This window comes from Cricetulus griseus, chromosome 3, assembly GCF_003668045.3.
Source record: "Cricetulus griseus strain 17A/GY chromosome 3, alternate assembly CriGri-PICRH-1.0, whole genome shotgun sequence".
In the NCBI taxonomy this organism is placed as follows: domain Eukaryota; kingdom Metazoa; phylum Chordata; class Mammalia; order Rodentia; family Cricetidae; genus Cricetulus; species Cricetulus griseus.
Genome location: NC_048596.1, coordinates 244,230,251 through 244,237,454, shown reverse-complemented (window position 1 = coordinate 244,237,454; position 7,204 = coordinate 244,230,251). Strand labels below are relative to the sequence as shown.

General features: G+C 44.3%; 1 non-coding gene across 1 annotated transcript; it reads left to right on the top strand.

Annotated features, from left to right (window-relative positions):
• The first annotated feature begins 161 nt into the window (after positions 1-161).
• On the top strand, positions 162-255 carry Trnai-uau. Its single transcript has 2 exons — positions 162-199; positions 220-255. It is a non-coding gene; the product is annotated as a tRNA-Ile (tRNA).
• Positions 256-7,204: the final 6,949 nt, after the last annotated feature.

Genomic DNA, 7,204 nt, shown 5'->3' with positions numbered 1-7,204 from the left:
GCCTTCCACGAAAACCCTTCGATGGCTGCTGATTTCAGGTGAACCAGGGAAAGGTCACGTGGGTACTTCCAGACTCTTGGATGGTAAAGGATGCTCAATGCACCAGGCGCGCTCCCGCGCGTCCCTCTGTAGAGTGTGCACAGCCATCACAGAGAAAGCATGCTCCAGTGGCGCAATCGGTTAGCGCGCGGTACTTATACAGCAGTATATGTGCGGGTGATGCCGAGGTTGTGAGTTCGAGCCTCACCTGGAGCATGTTTTCTTCCCTTTCCGGTTCAAATATGTTTGAAAGCGCATTTTTCCTTCCAAGCAAACAAAAAATGGTAAATATTTTCCATGGTGCGAACACATAAATTCCTATGATAAAGAGCATCTGATCCAATTCAAACATAGGAGGAAAACCACTAGTAAAGAGGTTGAATATATTAAACCTGTAAGCAGATTTCTAGACAGGCAGAAGAGTTCCCCCTCCCCGACTCCATCCCAGGACAGACTTCTTCAGCTTTTGGGGACTGAGTCAGTACCTGGTAATGCTAACACTGATCTTATTTTCTGCTATTTCTACAAGGCTTGAAGTGAGGCCTAAATCTACAACTGTGCCAAGTCTCGCCTTACCACCTATTTTAGAAAAGCCCTCCTGCATACCCCTCCCACCCCAACCCGGCACTGGAGAGGCTGAAGCAGGAATACTGCCCGGAGATGAAGGCCAGGTTGGGATACATGACAGTTGAGTTCCAGGACAGCCTGGCATACAGAGTGAGGTAAGTGTAACCATCCCAGTTTCATCCTTGTCAGCCTGGCTCATATAAATATCTCCATAAGACATACTTTATCTTGTAATAAAGAAAATAACAAGATCACAATCCTCTGGACATGAAAGAAGTAGTGTACATACAAATGAAAATGTGCTAACCCTTTTAGATGCCGTTCTGGGACAGACAGCCATGCTCAGCTATTCACAATAAGAAAGCTTCTGCCTCAGATCAAGGTCCCTGATTCCTCTGAGTTCAGGATCAAAATGAGTTAGTTAACCTTGAGTAACTCTTAACTGCAATCTGCCTTATGGCATCCTGATGCCATTGTAGAGAATGCTATTCTTTATTGAGGGTCAGAGTTTCAGAAGTTTGACTCCCTGATGACCTATATCTGCTTGGCCAGACAACCAGGCCCCCAGAGAAACAAACCCATACAGGTGTCCTACCCTATGAGACCCACAACCAGGGCACCTTGATTTTGAAACATTGATGTGTCTGCTGCCAATGCCTCAGTGTAGATACTTGCTTTCCTGTTTTGCAGGCTATCTAATTAATTCTACTTACACCTCCTGTCTCTGGGGAATTGTCTCACAGCTTCAGCATCACCATCTGGTTAACCCTGTTCTCAGCATGGCCATTCCTTCCCCAGAAAAGGAAGTAAAGTACCTACATGATGTTTATTGTTCACTGGCTGTCATGTAACTTAAATTTTATGGAGTAAAGTGAACAATAATTTAAGAGTGAGAGAAAGTTATTAATGTCTTGCGAGAGAGGAGATGAAATATATTTAATATATATGTTTGCACAAACAAAAGTACTCCTAGCAAAACAGAGGGGAAATGTTTATGAAAATGATAGGTCTTTGGCGGGGGAGGGGGGATGATGTTGGTTTTTTGAGACAGGGTCCCTCTACAGAGTCCAGGCTGTCCTAGAATTCACTAAGTAGACCAGGCTAGCTTTGAACTCATAGAGATCTGCCTGCCCCTGCCTCCAACTGCTAAGATTCAGGTATGTACCATTATGCCTGGATCTTTTTTTAAAAATATTATTTAAAATTTTTAAAAATTATATTTTGTGTGTATGGTGTTTTATCTGCATGCATATCTGTGTACCACATACTTGCCTGGTACCCTTGCAGGCTAGAAGAGGGTGTCAGATCACCTATAACTGGAAGTTACAAGCCTCTTTGTGGTTAGTGGGAATTGAAACTACATCCTCTGGAAGAATACAGCCAATGCCCTTAACTGCTAAGCCATCTCCCCAACCACAATCATGTATGTGATTGTGGGGGCTACAGATGGATAAGGCCTGAGAATTGACAAATGTGGGCTAGTTGCAAACTATTTTAGTGGCAAAATAATTTTCTAAGTAGAAGCACGGTATCTACAATATCAAGACAGCAAACAGGTGCTCCCTAAGTCCACAGGTGCTAGTTTTGGCAGAAGTACTGCAGGCAATTGAAGGTAAGTGTGTATCCACATTTATATCTATTTCAGCAGGAACAAAAGGCTTCTGTAGGGAGAGATCCTGATACCTGTACTGATGACTCAGTTGGGCATGGTCATAGGTAAGCAAAGGATAGGATAAAGGGCGGCGCTTTTGGTTCAGCCAGCTGGTTACTGATTCCTCCTGTGAGTATATAATAACCTATCTCGGGTTCCATTCTAGTTTCTCTTTAGGCCTCCCTTCCCATGATTGAAGTGGACAAATCAAACTTGTCATTGAGTAGCCTACAATGCAGGAACCTCCCCAAGTCAAGGCAAACAGTCGCAGTGGGTCATGCGTCTCCAGTAGAAGCTAATGTTAGAGAAGCGGCAGACAGAGGGGAAGATGTGCAGGGATTTCCTGTAACTGAGCAAAGGGATGCTCGGGGAAATCTAGTTAGCAAACACACGCCGATACCATTTAAACAGCTCAGGGAACTAAAAACGACCAACTGCAGTTTTTGCCCAGACTGTGATAGAGAATATTGCTATAGAAGCTTTACCCCACAGGAGACTGGAAACAGATAGCCACGGCCTGCCTACCAGGAGGGGACGACTATCTGTTGTCGAACACTGAATTTGCAGAGTAGTGTCAAGTCACAGCTGAGAGAAATAGAGCCCAACACCTTCCCATTTCTTATGCTTGCTGGTGAAGGGCAATACAAAGATAGATCAACAGCTAGGTTTTGAGGTAGCAATGTATACACAGGTTGGCGCAGCTGCCAAAGAGGGCCTGGAACATGCTTCCAGCTTCTGGAGCACAGACTGAAGACTTGACAAAAATCAGGCAGGGACGCAATGAATTATATCAGAACTTTGTCTCTAGGCTAATGCAGGCATCATCCAAAATAATAGGAGATACAGAGGCTGGACTCTTGATTGTTAGACAACTAGCCTATGAAAATGCTAATGCAGCATGCCAGGCCCCGCTAAGACCTTATAGAAATAAAGGTGACATAGATGAATTTATTCAAATTTGTTCAGATATTGGACTGGCATACACTCAGAGGTTAGCTATGGCTGCTGCTTTACAAGGGACTTCAGTTAAGGATATGCTGTTCCTACAGAAAAACCAAGACTCAGGGAGGAAGTAGGTCACAAAGCCTTTTGGAAGTTGCTTTGGATGTGGTCAGAAAGGGCACCAAATCAGACAGTATCCCAACAGAGAAGTAAATAGGGAACCTGGTTTGTGTCTGAGATGCAAGAGAGGAAAGCTCTGGGCAAATGAGTGCAAATCTAAGAAGGATGCCCAGGGGAATCTCTTGCAGGGAAACTACCTAGGGGGCCTGCCTCAGGCCCCAAGACAAATCTATGGCGCCATTCAGCAGCAGTTCTCCCTCACAGGGAAATTGGTTCAGTACCTCTGCAGAGCCACGGCAGGAAGTGCTGGACTGGACCTCTGCTCAATGCCTACACAGTTTTTAACGCAGAGATAGGGATGCTAGCTCTTCCCACTGGTGTTTATGGCCCTGTGCTGAGTGGCACTGTAGGATTGTTATTAGGAAGAAGTAGCACCACTATGCAGGGAACTTTTGTTGCTCCTGGAATGATTGATGCTGATTTTGAGGGTTATGCTGATAATTTTGAGGGTTATGACTCATTCACCAAATGGAATTTCAATGGTAAAGTTAGTGCTCAATTGATTTTCCTTCCCCAAATGAAAATCAAGAACCAGGTTAAGAGAGATAAAAGAGGGAAATCTGGGTTTGGTTCATCTGATGCCTATTGGCTACAAGTATTTGGGGTATATGTTATATCCTGAAGAAATTAAGCCTCAAAAATTAGAAATTAGAAAAGATAGTTTGCAATCTTTTAATGATTTTCAGAAGTTATTGGGAAATACTCAGTGGTTACATCCTTTTTAAAAGTCACCTACTGGTGATTTGAAACCTTTAAGTGATATTCTAAAAGGAGATAGTGATCCCAATTCACCTAGACAGCTAACTAATGAAGGGAGGCAAGTTGTCCTGCAGTTGGAAAAATGCGATACAGCATCAGCAAATATGCTATATTTGAAAGACTTAAAAATTAGGAAAGAAATATAGGCCAGAAACTGACCAAGGCTACTACTATGACTTAGTGCCTGGAATTTACCAGCCACCAGCAATTGCTCCCTTACAAGGCCATAAGATAACTGGGTACCAAGAATTCCCAGATGGCCATCCTCCTCCAGGGGCTCATGAAAGAAACAGATTGCCCCACCAGCCAATGTGTCATTCATTAACAATTAAGGGTCCCTGTGAAACAAAGAGATAGCTACCGTTAGTTAGCACTTCCTGAGGTCTGCAAGCTTTACAACTGGTGGGGTCAGGAGGCTATCTGATTCCCAGGCCTCCTCTCAAGACAAAGGGCCTCCTAGGAACCCATGACTCATGGGTTCAACAGACAGAGAGAGTCGAGGCCCCTCCCTAAGCTTATGGTTTTTGCCTTTTAAAACACCTGTGCTTGGGGGACGGGGCTGCTCTCTAGTCTGCATGCTGAGAGAGCCCGTTTGTAATAACCACCTTTCATTAAAACCTCTTGTTATTTGCATCAAGTTCCTGCCTCCTCATGGTGACTGGGATGGCCGAAGTCCTGGGAAAAGATACTAGAGGCCTGAGCTTCGGGGGTGGGGTGGGGGGTTGGGAGGGGTCTTACATATTGACTATGCAAAACCATGGGGAAGCTTACATACTTCCCATGCAGCATATTCCTACTTCTGTCTTATGGTAAGGGGGACAATTATTATGGTTGCACCCACCTGTCTCCCCAGTCAAACTGTTAAATCCTTATTATGAAGCAGTAGCTTGTATGATACAGAAATGCCATATGGAATCTAGGAAATATTTTGACAGAGAATCAAGGGTAATACATGTTCCTTATACCAAACACAAGTTGATTGGTTACTTCAAAACAATGATTCGTGGGCTATTGCTTTTGCTCAATTTTTAGGAATAATTGATTATCAGTTTCCAGCTCATAGATTGTTGCAGTTTGCACTAATGCATCCTTTTATAGTCCTTAAAATTGTAAGGAGTAATCCTGTAAAAAAAATGCTATGTTAGTTTTTACTGATGGTTCTTCTAATGGAAAAGCAGCTTATGTTATTGATGGTAAAGAGTACATGATACAAACACCTCCAGCTTCAGCTCAAATAATCGAGTTGGGAGCTGTTACAATAGTTTTTCAGCTTCTAGTGAATGATTTATTTAATTTGTATACGGATAGTCATTATGTTTTTAAAGCTCTTCAAGTAATAAAGACAGTTCCGTACATCGGAAGTAATAATGATCAGGTTGGAATACTGTTTCAGCAAATTCAAAATGCCACTCATCAAAGAAAATCACCATGCTTTGTGGATTATATAAGAGCTCATTCAAACCTTCCCAGCCTTCTGGCTGAAGGTAATGAGGCAGCTGACAGATTTTTAAAAAAATGGTCGCTTTATCCCAGGTAGAACTGGCTTTGCAGTCACACCTTTCATCATCAAAACAACAGAAGTCTAAGAAAACAATTTGGTTTGACTAGAGAAACAGCTCTTTAAATTGTCAAACAATGTGATGCATGCCCACAATATTTAGCTGTAACTAATTTAGGAGTAAATCCTTGAGGCTGCTTTCTAATCATTTATGGCAAATGGATATTACTCATATTGCAGAATTTGGCAAGTTAAAATATGTGCACAAGGCAGTTAATACGTATTAAGGCTTCTTAGTGGCCACTGCACAAACTGGAGAGGCCACTAAGCATGTGATAAGTCACTGTTTAAAATGTTTTGCTTATATAGGAGTTCCAAAAATTATAAGAACAGACAATGCATCTGGAATACTAATAAAGCATTTCACCAATTTTCTTCCCAATGGAAAATGGAACACAAAAGAGGCATTCCTTATAATCCTCAAGGACAAGGAATTGTGGAGAATGCCCATAGCTCCTTGACAACGCAACTTCAAAATTTAAGGAGAGGCAAGTTGTGCCCCAGTCTCCACATAATGCATTAAATCATGCACTCTTCATTTTAAATTTTTTGAATGTGGATGTCATGAGCAATCTGCCGAGGACAGATTCTGGCATGATGGTGAAAGGCCCGCTGCCTCTCTGTCTCCCCCCGCCTATGCCGATGCTGGGTGTTCTCTCTGGAGCAGCCGGGATGGGCTGGGAAGAGCAGTTGACCGAGGGCAGCGCGGCGGGGACTGAGCAGGGCAGAGCCAGGGTTCGGCGGAGCTGCCAGGGCCTCCCAAGCCTTCACCCCAGCAGGGCTCGCGCCCCCGGCCCGCCCCGCCTGGCACCGCGCCTTGGGGCTGGGGCCGAGCAACGAGCACCAGGTGGGCCGGCCATCTGGACGCGGAGCGGAGGGAATCAAGTCTGTTGTACCAGACACCAGACCTTGAGAATATGCTGATCGGGAATGGCTCTGTGCCTCATTTGAACCATCCAGTAGAATCCCTGTTCCTCGCTTGCGTTTTTTTCTATAAAAAGGCACCTCTCCCTTGGCTCGGGGCTTGGCCTCAGAAAAGCTAAGTCGTCCGGGTACCCATCTCCTAAATAAAGCCTCTTGCGGTTTTGCATCCAAATGTGGTCTCGCTGATTCCTAGGTGCGGGTCTTCTGCTACGAAAGTACCTCTTCTGAGGTCTTTCAATGGAACTTGAGTGACTTTCGCTCAAGCCAAATAGAAAGATCTTTGCACTGGGCTATGGAAAGGACCAGACCCTGTTTTAATATGGGATCGAGGGCATGTTTGTGTTTTCTCAAAGGAAGAAAACGAGGCTCAATGGCTGCCAGAACGCCTAATGAGGTGCGTGGAGCAGAGGGATGCCAGACCTGATGATACTGTGACAGCTGAAGCCCCCACAAGCGAGTTCTGATGTCATCGATTCTACAGTCTGAGAAGGAAAGGAGACTGTCAGTTCAAGATTTCCAGTTTCTCAACAGGCCTGCTGCATCGACTTCCCAGACCTGGGAGTCTTCATCCTGGATCCAGCCAA